The 21,518-nt window shown below is 39.2% G+C and overlaps 1 protein-coding gene across 5 annotated transcripts in view; it reads right to left on the bottom strand.

The window, feature by feature from the left end:
- The window catches only part of PPP2R2B (protein phosphatase 2 regulatory subunit Bbeta), a 435,701-nt gene that overhangs the window by 301,807 nt on the left and 112,376 nt on the right, over positions 1 to 21,518 (bottom strand). The gene's annotated exons all lie outside the window — the stretch shown is intronic.

Below are 21,518 nucleotides of genomic sequence, written 5' to 3'. Positions count from 1 at the left end.
TCCCAGCCTCCTGCACACCATGGTGTCCTAGTATGCTGTGTGTGTGTGTGTGTGTGTGTGTATTTGTGTGTGTGTGTGGCAGAGAGGTGGATACATCAGCAGTACCCATCTACCTCTGAAAAACAGGTTCAAACCTCATTTAATTCTATTATAAAATTATTCTTCAGGCATAATTTAGATTCTCTGAAAGTATTTTATCCACTGAACACCAAAACCTCTTTGGAGAGAATTAAAATGGAAAATGTGTAAACAAGCACTTCTCTAAATTAGATGATTTCTGGCTGAGCAGACCAAATGAGCCTTTTCTGGGGTGCAGAGTACAATGCATGGCTCTGGTCTTTGTTCTTGAGTAAGAAAAATTCAAGAGAGGAAAACCACTCTAGAATGAATAACCTCCAAATGCTAATTTTGCAAAACTAATACTTGTGACTCATTAATATTTGTAAGTCATCCAGTTTTTGCTATTTTGAAAAACAAACCACATGAAGTAGTAATTAATAGAAGATATCATGTCTTATTAACGTTCAGATAGTAATTACCAAAATCACAAATCCATCTGCTAAGTAGTCAGTAAACAAGACAAATGACTGTGCTCAGTTAAACAGATTATCAAATGCCTTTGGGAGCATAATCTAATAGCCCCAACTAAGCCATGAATCAAGCAGCTACTCCTTTTGCCACATGGACAGGCCAGAGCAATCCTATCTCCCATGTGAAGCAAGACAGAGCAGTAGAGACATCCGGCCGCTCGCCCTCTCTGGAGAGAACGCACTCTTGGCGAGTGTCAATGTTACTCATGCAGCTTTCCCTTACAGCCTCTGTACTGACACTTAAGATTCGGTTTCTTTAAAAGACATAAGAGAAAAGACCCAAAAGACGTCACCTAAAGTTAAATACAATCCCACAAGCTTACGCATATAGAATGCCTATCAATGAGGCTTCTCAGCTCCCAACACAGAAGAGAAATTTCATCTTCCTGCAAACTTCTATGTCGTTTCATCTCTACTTCTAGTCCAACATCCATTACTTATACACATTTCACATCTCCTCTCCTAGACAGGCATCTCAGGAACAGAAACTATGTCTTATTAGTCTTTCAAGTACAACAGCAATGACAGTATCAACAACAACTAATGGTAATAATAATAACAATTGTCATTAAGATGCCTACCATTTCTTGTGATTATAAATGTGCCAATCACTCAGGTGAGTGTTCTAATTTTTGTCATTTAATATTCACAGCAGCCACTTGAGGTGGTACATCCTCACTTTACATAAGGCAACTGAGGCTCAGAGAGGCTGAGTGACAGGGCTGAGATTCATTTCTAAGTCTGGAAGATTCCAAAGCCTGTGTTCTGAAATACTATGCTAAACTGCATGTATTCCATACAGTGGCTAGGTCAGAGCCAAGTACATAGTAGACACTGAAAAATGTCAGCGGAATAAATGACTATCTTAATATAATTCATTCCTGCATCCCCTTGGTAGTTAAGGTTAAATCTTTGCAGTTTCTGCTTTCCTATATATTTTTCCCAGGTGTGCATGATGCTAAGGATTATTATCAGTACTGGGTATCCAAAAATGTCCATGAAACTTCCTCTTACCTTCTTTACATCAGAAAATAAACACCTCTCCAGGACTTGACCTCCTAGTTCAGTGTCTGCCGGGATGATATTCACAATAGGGCACATTCCATGGCTTTGCATTTGCATTGGTGTTACTCACATGTTGGGCTGCAGGCTAGATGGTAGGAGGCAGCCCAATGTTCTTGACACCTCTTCCCAGCTCTCTTCAACATCCTGAGCTCTACAGTCACATGGCAGGAAGCTCAAGGCCTAGTGGCCACTGACTTCACAATAGTCAATGTTCCCATTGGTGAGGGTACTGGGCTTTTGCTGGTTTAACCCTCTCAGCACATAGTCTTGTCCCTCCGTCTAGTAAGAGGACTTCTGCCATGCAGCCACATTATTGGAGGACTTACACCCCACTCAGCACTAGAGTAGAACCCTGGTTGGTTTAAGCCAGTCAGCACATCCATTGGCCTTGCCACAATGATTAGTTCAAGTAGGAAGATGCCATTCAAGCCAGAGAGAAACAAGGAGATGTTTCCTGGGGCCTTTGGGAAAAATGCTTCCTGGTTCAGAGAGCTACTAGGAAAAATTCTCTCTCTCCTTGTTGGACATTTAGGTAGAACAAGAAAGATCCAGAAGATGTGGGAAATCATTCTGGAACTATGAAGGAATCCAACCTTAGGATTAAGGAAGATACCACAGAAGACCAAGAAGAAAACCGGAAAGAAATTGTTTTTGATGCCGTAGCTGAGCCACTTAAGCCTTGCTCGAAAGCTTGGACTATTTCCAGGTTTTTCAGTTACATGAGAGTCTGAATTCCCTTTATTGATTAAGCTAGTTTTGAGCCAGATTTTCTCTGACTTAAAATTAAAAGATTCATAATATATACAGGTGATAACTTTGATTGTTTCATGCTCATCATAATATTCACTAATTTTTTTTCAGAACAGCGAGAGTGACAGCAGTCTGGAAGGACCACAGCTTATCACAAACTGTAAGCAGGCAAAATTCACCTGTCAAAGCCTGAGTGGAACTGGCCTGCATGATTTAGGGCTGTAATCTCACAGAATGCCCTCAAGTGTGTTTGACACTAGTGAACTGCGTTCCAGTCAATTCTTTCTATGGTAGTCATAAAGCCTAATTATGAAGACATGATGAGATCACTGCATAACTGGACCAAGAACTAATGGCTGCCCTAAGCACCAGATCAGCTCATCCCAGTGCTACCCTACACAGATCCTTCTTGGGTTTCATATATGTTCAACATTTTCAAATGAATTAATAAATATCAGTTACTTAGAGAATGATGTTCTCTGAGACCCCTATGCTGCCTTTGCTTACAACGACAACTGCCCTTGAAAATCATAAATTCAGCACAAATAAAAGAATTACAGGTTTTCATGCAAACAACCTGCAGCAAACTGTAATCACAGCTGCCTCGTGGTGACGTGACAGCTTGAATTTGACCTCTTAGACTTCTACTTATGAAGAATGGGTTCTTCCCAAATGCTGGAAATTTTGGATATGAGGATGAGAAAGGAGACGACAACAGGGAGAGACTAGAACAGCAGGCATTGAATCTCCAAAGCTTTATCGTGAGAGTGAGAAAATGGGATATGGCAACCTCTTCTTATTAGAGTCTGCTTCATGGGTAAGCAACTTGTACAGTCACACAGGGCCCTCTGCTCAGGAGCACATCTTGCTTGTTTTAAAGGTCTGCTGTCACCATCTTGAAACTCTTAATACTTTTTGAGCAAAGGACCCTGCGTTTTCATTTTAACTTTAACTTTAGTCTGCAAATTAAGCAGCCTGTCCTGCTTGTTACAGATCTTCAGTTCCTTCTATTAAAATCACACAAGAGCAAAAAGAATAGAAATCTTACCAAAGATCTGCCTTAGATTTCCTTTATGCCTCCTCTCTTTTTTGACTGTCTGCTCCTTCTTGACTGCCTTCTTTGAACTGAACAAATATTTTCAGTGTGACGTTGTAATTCTTCTGTGGATTTACTATATTTTTTGTTATATTCTCAGTGGGGTTGCAATACGCATTTTAATTTATCACAGCCTTCTTCAGATTAATGCTAATTTAATTCTGGAAAATATAGAAACTTTCCTCCAATATAATTCCATTCCCTCATCCCTTCTTTGTGCTATTATTGTCATATATATTAAATCTATATATGTTATAAACCCAACAACACAGTGTTAAAATTATAGTTTCATACAATCTCATGTCTTTTAAAGAAGTTGGGAAAAAATGAGAAAAAAGTATTTAAGGAATCTTTTATACTAACCCACATATTTATTATTCACAGCGCTCTTCATTTCTTCCTGTGGGTCTGCGTTACCTTTTGGTGTCTTCCTAAAGGGCTTCTTCTTTCCGTACATCTTGTAAGATAGATCTACTAGCAACAAATTTGCTCAGTCTTTGTTTATTTGGGAATGTTTTTATTTTGCCTTCATTTTTGAAAATAGTATTGTTAGATATAGAATTCTTGTTTGACAGTATTTTTCTTTCCACCTTCTGAATACGTCATTCTACTGCCTTCTGGCCCTTATGGTTTTAGATGAGAAGCCAGCTGTTAACCGTATTGATGCTTGCCTATGTATGATGAGTTGTTTTTCTCTTTCTGCTTCTAAGATTTTCTCTTGGCCTAGGCTTTCACAGTTTGATACGATGCGTCAAGGTGTGATCTGTTTGTATTTGTCCTACTTGGGTTTCTTTGAACTTCTTAGATGTGTAGGTTAATGCTTTTTTAAAAGGCAAGTTTGAGAAATTTTTGGCCATTATTTTTTCAAATAATTTTTTCTGTCCCTCTCTTTTCTCTACATGGGACTCTCATTACATGGATGTTGCTATGCTTGATCTTGTCCCAGGTTTTTGAGACTTTGTTCTTTTTACTTCAATCTTTTTTCTATTTTTCAGATTGGGTAATTTCTATTAATTTATAGTTCCCTGATTCTTCTGCTTTCTCAAACCTACTGTTGAGTGCCTGTAGTGATTCTTGTTTTTACAATTATTTACTCTTCAGCTACAGAATTTCCACTTGGTACTTTTAATAATTTATATGTCCTTATTAAGAATTTCTATTTATTGATCTATTGTTGTCACATCTGCCTTTAATTTTTTAAAATATGGTTTCCTTTAGTTCTTTGAAAATATTTATAATAGCTTCTTTGAGCCTTAGTCAACTAATATCCGGTAATACTGAGACCATTTCTATTAACTGCTTTTTTCCTGAGTATGGGTCACATTTTCATGTTTCTTGGCAGGTCTCATAATTTTTCTCTCAGAAATGGGATGGATATTCTAGATAATATATTGCAGCTACTCTGAATTCTGATACTTTTTCCCTTGGAAGTTGTTGTTGCTGCTGTTTTGTTTCTTTAATAACTTGACTGGGCTAAATCTGTGAAATATGTTTCCCCTGTGGTCACTAATGCCTCTGCTAGGTTGTTGTTGTGGCTTTAGTTTTAAATATATATCCTTCATTTTCTTTTTAAACTTGGCTTGCTAGAGGTTGCTCCTGTGTCTACATACGTTAGTGGTCAGCTAATGATTTTGACTTTTCCCTTTTCTGCCTTGAATTCAAAAATTATGTAGGCCATCCTGGTTGTTACAGATCTTCTTTTTCTCTATTCTTCTTTCATGGATCTCCTTTCACACACTTAAGTCCAAACTATGCTAATGGCTCAAGAGCAATAAAATCTTTCTTACACTTCTAAGACAATTTGCAGAAACAATTCACACTACTATTGCTATAAAGCACACAAATTGACTTGCAACAAGTTGGAAACATTCAGTCAACTCTCCAAACACCACTTGCTGTCTATTCTGTCATGTGGTCTTCCCTCTAGGCAAAGAATGGTAAATATCTGATGCTGCCCAGCTTGCTGTCAATCAATGCTCCGCACCTGTAGCAGACATCACTAATCAATTGTGACTTCCTTTCTTGCTAACTCCAGACATGGCCCCAGAGTCCTCCTCAAACAGAACTCCAGGCAACCATTACATGGTTGAGGAGATGAGACCTCCTAGCCATACCTTCTTTGAGTCCCCGAAGCTGAAGTTTGTAACTCTTTGTACTATCTGCTCTGCTTCTGTCCACTAGTCAAGGCTTTGGGTTTAGTTTCCTGAGGAATATGTCCTCTTTTATTTGGGCCTCAGGCTCAGCTCCTTCAGTTCAGTTTTTCTTCTGGACCTCTGCACTTACTGCCTTGGTGATTTCCTCCATTCTCATGATTTTAAATCCCATCCACTTATTGGCCCTTCTCACATTTATATTTTTAGGTTAAACCTCTTCCCCAAACTCAACACCCTACATATCATCTCCGCTTGGAAGTCTAAAGGACATCTTCAGGTGACCATGCCCCAAACTGAACTCTTGATTTTCCACCTGGAATCTTTTCCTCCCCACTAGGCTTTCTCCATCCTGATTGATATTAAATTTATTCTCTCAGATGCTCAGACCAAAAAACTTAGAGTCATCCTTGATTCTTCTCATTCTCTCTCACAACATCAGAAAATCCTATTGCTTCTACCTTCACAATAAATCATAAGCCCATACCTTCTTACTACTGTCATTGCTACCATCCTGGTGTGAGCCACAACATCTCCCACAGGATTATTGCAACTGATTTCACTACTTCACTACTCTATCCTATAGTCAACATAGTCTCCAGAGTGATCTTTGATCCCTGGTATTTTATACCCAACATAGTAGCTGGAAGGATCTTTTTCAAAAGTAAGGCTGATTGTGTCACTCCTCTGCTTAAAACATTCCAATGGCTTCCCATTTCACTTAGGATAAAAGCCAAAGACTTTTCAGTGACTTACAATACTTTGCACGGTGTGTCCTGCCATCCCCTTTAATTCACTGATCTCATCTTTCACTATGCTACCTCTTACTCCTTTCCAGGCATGCTGGCCTCCCTGATATTTTTAAAAACACTATTTTTGGATACTTTGCATTGGCAGTTTCTTCTTCCTGAAATGCTCTTACCTTAGATATCCATGTGGCTCATTCTTTTACCTCCTTGAAGTTTTGCTCAAACGCCACCTTCTCAATGTGGCCCACCTTGACCACTCTATTTCAAATTGCAAATCTATCCTTCCCATCTGCCTCTCCCCCACTGCCATTCCTTTTTGCCCTTCTTCCACATCCCTCTCACCCTTTTCCACATTCTCTTTTCTTTCCATAGTATATTAACTTCTGCTGTATGGTAGAATTTACTTACTTAATATCCTTATTGTTTATTATCTGTCTCCCCCCCTCTAGAATGTAGCTCAGAAAGGTAGAGATTATTGTTTTGTTCACTGGCATAGTATCAAAGTTTCTAGAAAAGTGCCTGGTGCAGAATAGGTATTCAAATAGGTATTCATTTGTTGAATGAGTGAATCAGTGGTGGATCTATGGTTCTGATATAGGTAGGTGTTTTTGAAGACAAGGACTAAAGATGAGAACAGTTCCCAAAGAAACTTCAGGAGTGAAACAGTTCAAAGAAATGTTAAGAGAATCTTCATGAAAAAGAGTCAGTGGTTAAAAAAAAAAAAAACTGAATGAGATATTATATCCTCATCTCGACAAGTCCTGGGGTACACTAGCATATTAAAGGTTCTGAGAAGTCCTGCAGGCAACAAATGGACTTAAATTCATTATGCTCTGGCTTTTTTCAGAATCATATTCTTTATCTTTGATTTTCTATAGTTTGAAAATGACATGCTTAGGTGTAGTTTTTTTGGCATTTTTTCTGTGTGTTATTCTCTAAGCTTTCTGAATCTGTGGTTTGGTGTCTGACATTAATTTTGGGAAATTTTTAGTCATTATTTTGTCAAATATTTCTTCTATTCCTTTCTCTCTTTCTTCTGGTTTTCCGATTATGCATATGTTACATCTTTTGTAGTTGTCCCACTGTCCTTGCATGTTCTGTTCTGTTTTTTTCAGTCTTTGTTTTCTTTGCTTTTTGGTTTGCTATTGATATATCCTTTAGCTCAGAGATCTTTCCTCAGCCATGTCCAGTCTACTAATAAGCCCATCAAAGACATTCTTCATTTCTATTACAGTGTTTTTTATGTCTAGCATTTCTTTTGGTTCTTTCTTAGGATTTCCATTTCTCTGCTTACATTGCCCATGGGTTCTTGCATGCCATCTACTTTATCCAGGAGAACCCTTAGCATATTAATCATAGTTGTTTTCAATTCCCGGTCTGATAATTCCAACATCCATGCCATATCTGGTTCTCATTCTTACTCTGTCTCTTAGAGTTATTTAATTTTTTTAAAGATTTTATTTTTTTCCTTTTTCTCCCCAAAGCCCCACGGTACATAGTTGTATATTCTTCATTGCGGGTCCTTCTAGTTGTGGCATGTGGGATGCTGCCTCAGCGTGGTTTGATGCGCAGTGCTATGTCCACGCCCAGGATTCGAACCAACGAAACACTGGTCCGCCTGCAGCCGAGCGCGTGAACTTAACCACTTGGCCACGGGGCCAGCCCCTCGAGTTATGTTTTTTGCCTTTTAGAGTAACTTGTAATGTTTTCTTGATAGCTAGGCATGATGTACTGGGTAAAAGGAACTGCTAGAAATAGGCTTTTAGTAATATGATGTAGAGATGTCCTATGATTATACCTTCATCTTTTAGTGAGCCTATGCCTCTGGGCTGTGAACTTCACAAGTGTTTCTCAGTTTTTTTCTCTCTCCTAAGGTGGGACAAGATGGCTAGAGAAGGCTGGAGTTGGGTATTTCCCTCCTCCCTTGTGGAAGGCTAGAGCTGACTGGAGGTCAGTTCCCCCGGGTCAGTTAGGCTCTGCTTAACTAGTTCTTCCTGAGGGCAGACATTGCTAAGAAGGACAGAGTGCTCTGGTGTATTTCCACTTGGTTCCTTTTCTCCTCATCCTGCCAAAGTAGAAGGGATTTTTTTCTGATATTTACTGTGAGAGCCTAGTCCACCTCTTGGAGGTAAATTTCACAAAATGATGGGGTGCCTCTGTGACTGAGTCCCCTTGAAGTTTTTAACTCTTAGAGTTGTCCACACTGAGCCTCGAGCAACACATCACTTCCAGTTCAGGTTTTCCTACCCCAGCAATGGTCTCCGAAGCAGTTTCCTCCTGTGAGTTTCTGCTCCGATAAGACGAGACTCCCTGTGCTCGCCTGTCTGTCTGTCCAACCTGGGGGGCAGGAGTTTGCCCTGTGTCCTCCCCTCTCTTACAGATCCAAGAAGAGTTGCTGATTTCTCAGTTTGTTCAGCTTTTTACTTATTGTTAAGATACAGTGGCAATTTCTAAGCTCTTTATATGTGAAACTGGAAACTGGAAGTCTTAACTTTTTTGATCCAATCTCAAACTTCCAAAAAAGGCTTATATATTATGATATATAAGTAAAATGAGTCCCACTTGTGAGTGTCGGCTCTGGAGATAGACTACGTGGGTTTGTATCTTGGTTTTGCCATTTACAGGAGTTATTTCGTGTCTCTAAGCTTTAGCTCTTTTATCTGTAAAATGGGATGGTAGTATATCATGGTTTTGAGTGAGGATTAAATAAGTATCAAGTACATAATAAGCACGCCTATAATTTTTTAAATTAAACTATTTGAATGCATATGATCTGCTAGGTATTATCCTAGATGCTGGAGATACAGAAGTAGAAATTGGCTCCTGGGTTCCTGGAGCTGATGTTCTAGAGGCAGGAGACAGACTAGAAATATGTAAACCGTCAATGAACACTTTCTGATAGTGATAGTGTTATGAAGAAAATAAATCAGGGTTATGTGATAGAGAGAGGGGAACAGAGGGCTGCTTTAGATTGGGTTAGTCCAAAAGGCTTTTCAGAGCAAGGGACACTTGCACTGAGAGTTCAACAGCGAAGAGCCAGGCAAGCAAAGATCTTTCTGGAAAAACAGCAGCACAGCAGAGGGAAGAACAAGAACAGGGGTTTAAAGGTGGAAATGAGTTCGGCTTGGTCAGGATTAGATGAAAAGTCCACGTGGCTGGTCATGGAGAATACAGGAGAGAAATGGCATCCGTACTGCTTTAAACACCACCAACACCTCTGGGCCTTGATTTAGGCGATGACCTCTCAATTTATAGTCTTTTATTGGGAGGAAAGGAGAGCCGTTCTAGGGAATTCTAGCAATGACCCAGGGGTCTGGAGAAGAAGGGAGATGCAATTATCAGAGTCTTGGAATTCAGGGGGAATTGACCAGCCTGTTTTGAATAGGTTTTCCAGGTTGGGGTGGTGATCTTTGCTCTCCCCTATCCACAAAAAAAGGGCAGTGGGGTTAAGTTGGATATGAATGACCAACTCAGAGGGTAAAGGGATATGAATTAAAAACTCAGAAAAAAGGTCCATACCTGAGTCTTATTGATACTGTGTTTTCCCCTGGCCTCTAAGGCTCTCATTCTTGTTGAAACCTATGTTCATTTCTCTCAGTTGACATGTTAGTCTGAAAATTCTCTTTTGTGTATTCTTTCTCCACGTCCCCCTTTTTGGATGGTAGAGACAAATCTCTTGGGTATAACTAAACATCCAAGAAAATGCTCAGCAAACACCATACGCTATCACTTTTAGCTTGTAAAAGCTCAGTTACTCAGCATACCATAATTAAGTCCTTTACCAGACATAAAACCCTCCCCACATGCCCAGTGAATATAAATTTCCATTGGTATTCATTTGACCTTGCCAAACTAGACTGAAAATTTTGTTCCGTTTGTGCCAAGGATAATTTTTTTTAGTGCTGTTCTCAATGACTATAGTTGAAAGGGGGAGAAAGTGATACCTCTGTAACTCAAACCAGATCCTTCTGCAATAATACATTGGCAAGTGACAATGTGATGATATTATTTTATGTGTGCGTGCTTTTGTTTCCGATCTTATTGTTTCAGATGGCAGAACCACTCCGTTTGTTATTCTTCTGCTACACAATGGGAAAGGGAGGTTAGAGGATTGCTGACCTCCCTGCAGCATCACAAAATTCTTTTTTTTTTTTTTTTTTGAGGAAGATTAGCCCTGAGCTAACTACTGCCAATCCTACTCTCCTTGCCGAGGAAGCCCGGCCCCGAGCCAACATCCGCGCCCATCCTCCTCCACCTCATATGTGGGATGCCTACCACAGCCTGGCGTGCCAAGCGGTGCCATGTCCGCACCTGGGGATCCGAACCGGCGAACCCCGGGCCACCAAGAAGCAGAACATGCAAAACTAACCGCTGCGCCACAAGGCCGGCCCCAACAAAATTCTTAATGAGAATCCTTGCTCATAGTGGGCCTCCTTGGTAATGTCCAGAAATAGCACCCATTCTCAATAATCTTTCCTTTCTGCATGGGTGGTGTTTTCTTGACAGATCTAAGCCCAGTCAAGGGTACCCTATGATACTAATTCAAAGATTGAGGGGTTGTTTGCCTATAGGGATTTACTCAGATGTCATCCTCCCTCTTTCTCAAATTCCTGGCTTTTGAGCAATTTCATTATTCTTAGCAACTCTAGCAGAGGGTAAGCAAAAGGCATTGGGGAGAAAATTCAGGCCACTTGTAGCTCCTCATTAACAGGTATGGGAAAAACCTGGGTGGGTGATAGAAAGGATTGAAATTGTCCAAAGTGAGGTCTGAGAATTCTCTAAAGGTTTTCATGAGTCCCACCTTAGCTTGTTCTTTCATGGATAATCGAGAGTTGACTATAAATGAGAAACAAGTCTTAATTACATGTCTTAACTACTATAAATGAGAAACATGTCTTAATTAAAACATGTCTGAATTACTTCATGACTGACTAATAAAGAAGTTATATCCTCAAATCTTGAATGTAGATTATAATTTAGAAGAGAACCGTGTGTATGAGTGCAGGTGTGGGCACACTTGTATGTTATGTGTTTGTGCATGAGTGTGCATATACGTGCATGAATTTTGTTTGTTTTTAATATGGGCATGAACAGATTAATCAAAACTCTTTTTTTCTAACCTCCAGCAGCTCATCCAGGTCTGAGCATTAGCAGCAATCTGGTACATGACCCATCATTCTTCCCTAGGCGTCAGGAGAGTTCCAAACTCTTTGGATCTTCCTTAGTATGTTTGTGCTCAATCGTTTAGACAGTCTCAACCCACTCATTCAGTAACCATTCACACCATGTCACTCTGTTTCTTTTTTTCTTATACTAAGTCACAATCATCTCCAGGGAACCAGGATTCTCAAATTCAAATCCTTTTGTGCTCTAGAGCTTATCAAGTTATCAGCTTGCCCCTCAGTTTTCTATCCTGGCTTTAAGGGATCAATTGAATTACCTAAGATAGCAAATCTTTGGACAATAGATCCCATGAAGAGACTGAAGGGTCCAGTGGTGCAGGTGGCTAAATCCTTTTCTCCCAGCTGAGAGCTTCTTTATGCACATCGCATCTGTGATCATGATAAACAAGGTCACAGAGCAGTGAGAAATGGGAAACTAACTGCCTCGTGCATGCCAAGACATAGCTCCTGCTGAAGTGTATTGTGAGAACCACCTTGAGGAAGAGGACAGGTAGAGAAAGCTATATCCATGGGAGATATTACAGCCGTGGAGGTATGAAAGAGGCCTGGGGAATCTGGAAGGACAGCCTAGGAAACTGTTTCTTTACCTGGAACAGCATTAAGCAGGCTAAAATGTCTATGTGGGAATTATACTGCATGCTGTTTTAATTAAAGTTGATTGTATTCTACCTTGGAATTATAACTAATTCTGTTTGCTCTGAAAAATTCTGATTTTTTTTTTAAAACATCCTTTGCTTCAGCAGCTAAGATTTCAAGTCAAAGGGATTGGAAAATAATCCCATGTGTTTCCAAGTGGGTGAATTGTTTGCTTGTCAAGTTATTTCCTAAGATTTTTTTTTTCAATTAACATATTAGATCCTTGAGGAGTTCTCTGGATAAATGCCCAAGTTGCTGTTTGGTTAAGTAGAATAGCACAAAGCCTGTGTTCAGGGAACCCAAACCTCTGCTTAGTGAGAAGGTCAAACCTCACCTTAATTATTTCCTTTAAAAATCAAAAGGTTTTTTACAATTATTTTAGAGGTTTTTTTCAAAAAAATTCTCTATCAGATAAGCATTTTGGCTATGGTGCCTGATTCTTGAGAAAAAACAAAAGGAAAGAAAAAGGACCCTATTATCAACCATATTTGTGATGCTATTAATGATCACTTTGTTTTATTCTGAAATTTCTACTTTAGGCAGATTACCTAGCATCTAGCTAGAAGCAAAACGAGACACATGTAAACTAGGCATATGTGGCCCATTGTGACAAACAGAACCTATGAGGAATTAAAAGAGGTAATCTTTCACAAGTGAGGGGAAAAAAAAGTGTGTGTGTGTGTTGCAGGTGTGACTAGGGGAGACTTTGGACTCAAAGAACGTACGTACAACTTCTAGATTTAACTGTAGCTCAAATTTGAAAACCAAATATTTAAAACTTGGATCCTATTTCATCAAAGCTGAAAGAGAAACTGGAGAAGAGAACAAACATTTTTTTGAGTGAATGGTATTGTTAAGGTGAACCAGATCGCTAATTGGTAATGTCCGTAAAGAGGCAGGGCTGGCCCGGATATGGAACTATGGAGAGGGCGGGACTTGCCGTTGGTGTAGAAAAATAGATGGGAAGTCATCCCTCGCTTACTGCAATGCATTCCTGCTCTACTAGTTACCGTTGATTTGTTTACGTATTTATCCATTCATTCCACTATTATGTGTTAAACTTCTACCAGTTGCCAGGCACTGAAGATACAACAATAAACCAGACAGACTTACATCCAGTCCGTATGCTACTTACAGTCTAATGAAAGATGCAAACGATTAATTACACAAGACATAACTATGCCATATGGCCCTTGCTAACATGAGGTAAGGCCAAGTAGCTCCGGGAGCGCTTAGTGGGACCACCCAACAACATCTGGGGATGGTGTTGAGCTGCCAGGAAATAAATTCCTTAAGGAAGCAGCATTTTAGCTGAGGCTGAAAGTGTGAGCCAGGTAAATGAGGATTGACAGCAAAGGGGGAGGGAGAAGAAGAAAAAAGGGTTCTGGTGGTATGTTGGAGGAACTAAAACAAGTTTTGAATGTCTTTGGTGTTAAGTTTGGAAGAGGGTGGTAGAAAACGTGGCTAGAGGAGTGAGCAAAACTTACAGCCATGCTGACTTGAGACCTAACCTCTGGGATCTGCAAAGGCTTAGAATCAGATGGAACTGGGCTTGACTCTCAGTTCTGATCTTTGCCAGCAACTTGGGTAAGTCACCTTACTTCTAAGCCTTGTTTTCTTTATCTATATAATAGGGATAGACCTACTTCATAAGATTGCTTGGAAAATTAAATGACAAAATATGTCTCTACCTGGCAGATTGGAGTGTTCAATAAATAACAGCTATAAAGGTTCCTTTTAGAATGGCCACATACAAGGGCATTCCAGCAAGGAATAAGATCTCAGAGAAAGTAAGCTCTATTGCTGTCATTAGCAAGGCTAGACCTGTCGGCATTTTGGAGTGGGGTTAATCTCCTGTTGTGTCTCAGATACTTATTCTTTATGAACGGTTAGTCTTATCTTTAGTTTCAAGAGAGCAAAGATTTCCTAATATAAGCAATGGAGTCGCTTGATAAAATATCATTTTAGGTAATGTGTCCATCTGCTATTACACTTATTATCCTGGTCATTCTTGCTGCTTGATAAGATCCTCAAATTGCCATCACGTCCCCCTCTGAACGGACATAAGAAATAAATGAAATAAACTATTGACCACATGCAAGGGTTGCTAATACATAAGATACCTTCTTTTTGTTATCAGCTTAAGACCCTGGTAAGCAGGAAAAAAAAAATCCCAACCCTAGACAGTTATTATTACAGATGGTTCCTAAAAAAAGACGGGTCTGTTGAGATTCTTACAGTTCTTTTGATTGCTTTTCACATCACTGGGCTCAAACAAACAAAACCTCTCTCCATAGATAGATAGACAGTAGGAGAGCACTCACAGAGCAAAAAAGCTCTCCTGAGCCACAAAGACAAGCCTTTGGCTAATTTCTTTTAGCCCCTAAGGCTGTGGGCTTGGTTTTTCTGTATGAGCACTGTAACATACCTATAGCAAGAACTTACTCCATACCAGGTAAATGGGATCATAGAGATAAAGGACATATTTATGCCCTCCTGAAGGTCGTTGGTCTTCTGGGGGAAACAGCCAGTAAGTTAGTGTTTTATTTAATGTTTTCCAGTGTCCAGTACCTGTGCTAAGTGCTTCATATATTTTATTAGATTTGATCTTCCAAACAACCCTTTGAACTAGACAATATTAACTTCAATTTTCAGATAAGAAAATTGAGATTTAAGAGTGTTTACTAGTGACTTGCCCAAGGAGAGATAGGTAATATGTGGCAGAGCTGGGATTGAGCTGGGGCAGTCTTACCCAAGATTGCCGCTTTTGAACACTAGCCATACCACCCCTGCATTCTTGATGGCATGTAAATAGGTTTCCATGATGCGTGGTAGTAAAGGTCCTAAGTACTGTGGAAGCAGTACTGACAGAAGGCAGGGAGAGAGGAGAGGAGAGTCGGGGCCAGAGTAACTTTCCAAGGGAATAGCCTCTGCACCGAGTTTGGAAGGCTGAGCAGGAATGGCAGATGAAGAGCATGAAGAAGCAGATGCCTCTGACTCAGAGGGAGCAGCGTTTACACCTTCAAGAGGAGGACGGCTTCAAGGAAATGCAGGTAGCTCAGAAGAGCTCTTGGTTATCTGCGTCAATAAAGGAAACATGAGGGAGAGATGACCTAAAACTCATGTCTGTTTGGCTTCTGTATGGATAATGTTTTTATTTATTTATATCCTGCCTCATTTTGCAAAGGTTTTGAGGTAAAATTCATTACATGGTTTTTATGCAGTGACCTTCCTAATTAAGTTTTTCTCAGCACTGTCATGTTCGTCTTTGTATTCCCTGAGCCATATGCAGAGCGACTTGAATAAAAGTTGAATTAAATTTACATACTTTGAGCACGCTGTCAGTAGTTAGCAAGGGCAACTGGTCCCAGAAGCTTGGTGGGTGGCAAGAAAAGCTGGGCCAAAACCTAAAATTACTTAGATCGAATACCGTATTTCACTAAATCTAAGGTGCCATTGATTACCAGGCATACTGTTACTTTATGTATTACTAAGCAAGAAAAAATTCTGCAAATTAAACTATTGTACAATGTTAGATTGCAAGACGCAATCTGACTTTAGATATGTTAAAATATGAAAAAGGTGTCTTTAAAGAGATAATATATAGTGATGATACTACCTTCTCAATAATCAGAAATTCTAAAAAGTAAGGATACTCTGGTTGAGTGAGAGAAAATGAGAACTCTTAACACCTTTCTGATGGCAATTTACCCTAACAATCCAAACTCTAAAGATTCTGCAAATACTTTGTCCCAGCAATTGTACCTCTAGGAATTGAGCCTAAGGAAATAACATAAAAGTTGATAAGGATGTCATCACAGAATTATTTATAGTCATAAAAAATAAAAATAACCCCCAAATCTTCATTTTGTGTGTATATTATGTTAGAGTTTCACAATATATTAAAGTGACGCTAGAGAAATATTTACTTAAGTGGAAAAACATTTTATGATACACCAAGTTTTAAAAATCGAGTAATAAAACATTTGTTATAGGACAAAATTACTGCTGTGAAAGGAAAATACATTCACATTTCAAACTTAGGTAAGAATAAAGTCTTGAATGCTCTATATCAAAATGTTAACAGGGGTTGTCTGGATGTAGGAAACAGTTGATCTTTTTCTTTTCTCTATGTTCTAATTTTTCAAAAACTGGAAAAACAAACATTAGACTAAGATTTTTAAGTAGATAATATGCAGGTGGATAATGGAAAATTAACTACCTCGACTTAGAAACTTAATTTTCTGTGGAATATGTTCTTGAATCTTTCCTGTTTCATAAATGAGTGGGCCACGCTGGTTCTGAGGGTCCAACCACTTCCAGGTGGTTCCAAATTAAGTCCCTGGTTAAAAGGTGTGGAGAAGGATGTTGGGTGCCCAATTGGAAATATCGCTTCATCACCTGGAGTTTTCTCTCAAAAGTTGGTACCTAAACGAGAAAATAAATACCACAGACCACAACCATGCCAAAGAGTCTGGGGAACTCCAACTTTGTGATGTAATCTTAGTCTGAGGCAAAGTGTGAGACCCTGAGCTCAGGCAAGGCAAATTCTAGGTCCTACATTTGGGAGGGAGGGTCGTGATCAGAAGTCAAGGTTAGGCCTCAATTTTTACCATGGCTAAAATGGCAAATCCTCTGGATCTGTCTCGAAACAACACCACACCTGCAACAAATTCATCAATTCTTCATAGATGAAGTCATTTCCTGATAGATAAAGCCTTGGCAGCTTAGACCCCATTTTAAGGATAAAGCACAACATTTTGACTGTACCTCTGGTCTTACCAGAGTCCACAGGAGACACTTGTTTTGAATGGTCAATCATAGCATTCCTGCTTGAATAGGCAAGACTGTAACTATGCATTCCACTTGTATAATTTATCTCCAAACTCATGAGTTGCCTTTTGATATATTTTTCAATACAGCTTTATATTTATTTATAGCTTGCTTTAAAAAAATTAACCTGTCTTTTATGCTTTCCAACACCGTATATCTAACTTTTCCTTAATTTAAAGCTCATTCTTTTAAAAGTTTTATTTTGCAATCAATTTTTATTTATTTGTGTGTAGACTTGGGTGTGTCATTTCATTTGTCAACTCTGCAAGGTTTGATCAATTTGTAGTCTATCAATCATCTATCTTTTTAATATAATATTTGACACATGTAACCTAAAACAGTAAAACAAAGATTTCAAGTGACATGGAAGCTCCTCCCCTAGGTCAATGGGAGAGGGGACAGTATTTGGGGAAAGTTTGGGTATTCTATTAGGCATTTGCTATTTGTCTTCCTTGAATCACTTTCTTCTTCTTCTTGGATAACAGCACCCTCCCTTCACTGGAGAAACTTAATCTTTCCTCCCCATGTTGTCTTAATAGGGTTGCCAACCCCAGTGCTTTGCCTTCCTGGCTGCAGACCTAGGCCTGGCTAATCAGAGCACCCCATTCACCCAGCCAGGATAATTGACTCAGGTCTGGGCACCAAATCCAAACCTAGCAATCAGAGAACTTCTCTGGAATTATTTATGTATGGACACTGAGAAAGGAGAATTTTTCTCTTCTTTTTCATCTTGGATTGTGAGTCATGGGAACACAAATCTGGAGCTAAACCTTACTAGCCCTGGCAGTGTGGGAGAGGCCCACTAGCAGGAGGGAAAATAAGGCGACTACCCAAAGAGAAGCAGAGCTAAGAGCGAGCACAGTGACAGACACATTTAATGATGAGTCCTTAGACACAGGATGCCACCTCCACCCTTTGATTTCCCAACAAAATCCCTTTCTTTTTCTTGGTATAAGCTTGTTGGAGCTGAGTTTCTATCATTTGAAACTGCCCAAGTTCCTGACTAATCCTTGGTCTTCTGATTAACTTCCAGATCATGCTAGGTACATACATATGCTCTCTGTACATGTAGGATTGGCTGTGCTCAGTTGAATTCTCTATCATAAGAGCATCCACATAGGTACAGTCTTACTAAAATCGCATTAGAGCATAGTTATTCTAAAAAGAATATGAGTGACTTCAGCCCCAGTGTTGTATTTTCCACAAGTTGCAGCCTTACCATAGTTTTCCATATCTATTGTTTCCTTTGCCCTCGTGTTCAGACTTTAGTTCTGAACTGGCATATTCACCCACTCCTGAGGCAATTAGACTCTCAATTTTACCTTGCCAAAGACCCAGCACAGTCTGAAGGCCTGGGTTTCCCAGAGTCCTATCTTCTTTGTTCTCAAGATTATCGAAGACTACTTAGAAAGAAAATGATCATGAGGCTATATAAGAAGCAGTAAGATTTTACAGAAATTCAGGCTGACTTTAGAAGGCAGCTGGAAAACAGGACACTCCTCCTCCCAGCCTCTCCTCTCCCAAACAAATGCCATATGTCTGTTCACAATGCATTCTGGCTCACTGCTATGTGGTTGACCTTCGATACTGAAAAGATGCCAAAACACTTGGGACCTAGTTTTCCTTTTAGCTCATTGTTACAGTCATATTTAATATGGTTGAAGGAAAAATTAAAATTATGATAAGCTGGCCTATAATTCTTTAAAGTAGTCCATCAATGAGACCAGTCTCTAGATACTTCATGATATTTATGATAGTTCACAGAAGAAGGAGCCTTTTGGAGGCCCTGGGGAATAATCCTTCTGTTACCTGGGGGTGTGTTCAGAACCACTTCAACATTTGTGTCATCTGTATAACATCTAAGCAGTAGGACATTTTCACTTCCTTTTTCTAAATACCATGAATTCCATTCCAGATTAGTATATTGGATGCAGGATTGTTAATGTAGGGTTTGCCCTTCCCTGTGCGGCATGGTAGAATGGTGTATCTTCTTATTACATCTATAGAGTAAACGGAATGTCCCCTCAAATTAAAATGGCTTTTATATTGGTTTCTTAGGGCTGCTGTAGCAAAGTACCACAGACTGGGTGGCTTAAAACAACAGAAATCTATTGTCTCCTAGCTCTCGAGGCCAGATGTCTGAAATCAGGGTGCTGGCAAGGCCATGCTCCCTCTGAACCTGTAAGTGAGAATCATTCCTTGCTTCTTCTAACTTCTGCTGTTTGCCAACAGTCCCTGGTATCCCTGGCTTGTAGATGCATCACTCCGATCTCTGCCTCCATTGTCACATGGGTGTCTTCTTGTGCGTCTCTCTTCTTCTTATGTGGACACCAGTCATATTGGATTAGGGCCCACTCGAATTCAGTGTGACCTCATTTTAAAGTGATTACATCTGCAAAGATCCCCTTTCCAAATGAGGTCACTTTCTGAGGCACTGCAAGTTAGGACTTCAACATATCTTTTTGGGGGACACAATTCTACTCATAATAGCTTTAGTTGTTGCCCCTGATTGTAATATTAATAATACATGCTTACTACAAAAATAGTAAAATGAGAAGATGAAAAAGAAATTCAAAACCACCCAGATTTCTACTACCAAAAATAACCATGTTAATGATTTGGTGAACATCTTTTCAAATGTTTCTCATATAAATCAAATGGTTTCTTTCTTTACCATCAGAAATAAGTCAAGTTGAAGGACAGAGGCAGTTAAAGATGTCTGCAGTTTCATGCAAATTATAATAAATGATGCTGTGATATGCTTTTTTCCCCTTCTCTTTCTTTTGCTCTTTTTTTTTTTGTCCCACTTGTACAACTACCTGTTTAGGATAAAGCCTATAAATAAAATGTCTGGATAGAACAAAATATCCATTTTTATTCATACTACCAAATTATCCTCCAGAAAGGATCCACCAACTTTTACTCTCGCCAATAATGCATGAGAGTTCTCATTTCTCCCACTTGCTTTGCCCTTTTGCTTACAAGTATTAATGAAATATATGTTTAAAACTTTAAATTTATGGATATTTACAAATATGTTCTCCTTTATGGAATTCTAAACCATGGTTCTTCCTCATTCTTAGATAACAAACAGGAATCCATAATTTTGTCTAGTATTTTCCTAATTTGATTTCTAAATCTTTAAATCTTCCACCCATCCAGAATTTTTTATTTTGTTTTGTTTTTTGGTGTGTGGTAGGGAGTTGCAATCCCGACATTCTGATAGAGCTGAGTTTCATTTCTTTGTTTTGATTTTTAATTCACCTTAAAAGTCTGTATTGTTTGGGGATGTGAATGGGGAAATTCAGTGTGTTTCCTGCTCCCCTTTCCAGGGGATCAGATTTATTTAATAAAAGAACTTATACTAATTCACAGAAAAATGCATTTTCAAATAGCAATCAGCAACATAATGTTGAGCACATAGTAATAAGTAGGACTTTTAGCCTGGATACTCGTGGTTAATTGAATTTCTCAGCATTCTTGCTATAACTATCCCCTTTCTCTCCCACTCAAAATAGCTTATGAGATTGTGAAAATCAATGACATTATACCGTTAATCTTTAATCATTCTAATTTGTTTTCTTTGAATTGCAATATTGGCAAACTTTGGTCTTTTCTATTATCACTCGTTCAAATTACTTGCAAATCATCTTTCAACTCTGTAACAGGCTTAGGTTAAGACCCCTGGTTCAGAGAGGCACTGAAAATTTTTGATGGCAAAAAGCTAAAGCTCAGAGGAAGGTATGTTTTTACCCAGAGAAAATCTGTAGGGACCCATATCAGAGGTCCCAAGTCAAGCTTACCAAACAATGTTTTCAGAGAAAATGAAGACAGCATCCCTGAGTATCTCTTTTCCTGGACTCTCACATGGATTCACTATTGAAAAACACTTGCTCTCAAAATACACCATTCTTCACACTAGCCTTTTGCTATTAACTTTCCGTTGGGCTGCTGGATGATTCTCTTCTTTCAGCTTCATCAACGTGTGTTCAAGGAGAGGCAGCGCCAATGCCTTGACAGAATGCCTTATGTCAGTGACTGCGTTTTAGTTACAGAGTCCAGCCTCCTCACCCGTATCTCTTTAAATGAGTAGATGAATACAAATTCACGTTTTAATCTCAGACTGTAATATCCGTGGTATTTTCACTACAAGTCGTTTCATAATGGTCTCATTACTGTTCCTAAGTGCAACACATTGAGACGTTTAAATTGCCGAATTGCTACTACATATATTCTTTGAGAACAGGTATCCAGGTAACCATGGCAATGGCATCTCCAGGCAGGATGGGAGTGGGGTGGGAAACTATTTCATTAATTGAAAGGAAGGGATTGAAAAGAGATTTTCAAGCTGTAGATCAGAGAGAGAGAGAGAAAGGGAGAAAAGGTAGATTTCACAACCTTATTTTCTTTTCATTATTAAATTATGCAACCCAGAGAAACTCGAAATTATTTGAAAGGCTTAAAGA

The sequence above is a fragment of the Equus asinus genome, chromosome 9 (genome assembly GCF_041296235.1).
Source record: "Equus asinus isolate D_3611 breed Donkey chromosome 9, EquAss-T2T_v2, whole genome shotgun sequence".
NCBI lineage: Eukaryota > Metazoa > Chordata > Mammalia > Perissodactyla > Equidae > Equus > Equus asinus.
Note: the sequence above shows the minus strand (reverse complement) of the source record. Positions and strands in the feature narration are given on the sequence as shown.